Below are 1414 nucleotides of genomic sequence, written 5' to 3'. Positions count from 1 at the left end.
CTCACATCTTGCCTTTTTAATGCATCACAAATTAGCCGAAACACATAATCCTCTACACATCTACACACTTAATAATTATTATATATATATATATACATATATATATATATATATTAAAAATAATAGTAAATAAATAAATCTCTATAAATTACAAACATATAAGGAAGGTGAGGCATGTAGATGCTGACGGGATGGCTAGGGTTTTGAGGGACGGGTGGGGGGCCTTTGGGCCCTGCTGCTTTTTCCCTCCGGCACTAAAGTTCATACGTGGCGTGTGGTGGCCATGGGGGGGATCAGAGGCAAGCCAGGGGAAGGAAAAGGCAAGAGGGGAAGGGAAAAAGGGAGAAGGAAGGGGAAGAAGGAGAAAGAGGGGGAGGAGAAAAGAAAAAAAGAAAATCAATATTATTGTTATTATTATTGTTATTATTATTATTATTTATTCTTATTCTTATTTTTTAAAGTTATAATTCAATACAAAATTATAATATTACTTGCCTTTCTGATTGTCCTCCACCCTTTCCAGATCTCCATAAATCTCCTACTTGTTGTTATTATTATTGTCATTTTTTATTATTATTATTATTGTTGTTGTTATTGTTGTTATAGTAATTATGGATATTATTATTGCTATTAATATCTGATATCTTCAAGGGCTTCCTTTTTTTTTTTTTTTTTTTATCTGTTATTACTATTATTACTACTATTATTATTATTATTATTATTATTATTATTAATCTGTTAGACATTATTTCACCTAGGTACTACCTCTCCCACCTCAAGTTGCAATAACTGGCTCACATGCGCAGGCATTCACATACACACATGATCATAATTGTTCACAGATATAGAAATACATGCACTGTTATATGGATGCACTTATAATATTGGATATCACTATATATGTTGAAATTGAGTGTGTATCTGGCTTCTTTATCTAAATAATGTCATTCTTTTTTAATTTAATTATTCTGTTTTTGTTACGTGTTATATGTTTAGTGTAATACTGTCACATTCACAACTTGCAACATCTCGTTTATTTAATTCGTTTTTGTTACGTGTTATATGTTTGGTGTAATATTGTCACATTCACAACTGGCATAATAAAAAAAAAAAAAAAATAAAATAAAAAATAAATAAAAATTATGTGCCTCGAACGGCTGCATTTACATCAATAATAGCTAATTCTAAATAATAAGGCATTAATTTTTCTTCAAATGTTCAGTTGTGGTCTGAATACCTGTCCTTATACTATATATCTTGTTGTAAATAAAAAAGTAAAACATATTCGTATCAGCTTTGCAGGTGGTAGGTAAAAGGGGAGTGGCCATTAAACGACTGGTGAAACACTGTGAAGAAAGGTCGGGCCTGTAGCCTATACCAGGGGCGGAGTGGCAATCGGGACGACCGGGACTTT

The sequence above is a fragment of the Garra rufa genome, chromosome 14, assembly GCF_049309525.1.
Source record: "Garra rufa chromosome 14, GarRuf1.0, whole genome shotgun sequence".
Classification (NCBI taxonomy): Eukaryota; Metazoa; Chordata; class Actinopteri; order Cypriniformes; family Cyprinidae; genus Garra; species Garra rufa.
The sequence above is the reverse complement of the archived record's forward strand: the minus strand, read 5'-3'. Positions refer to the sequence as shown.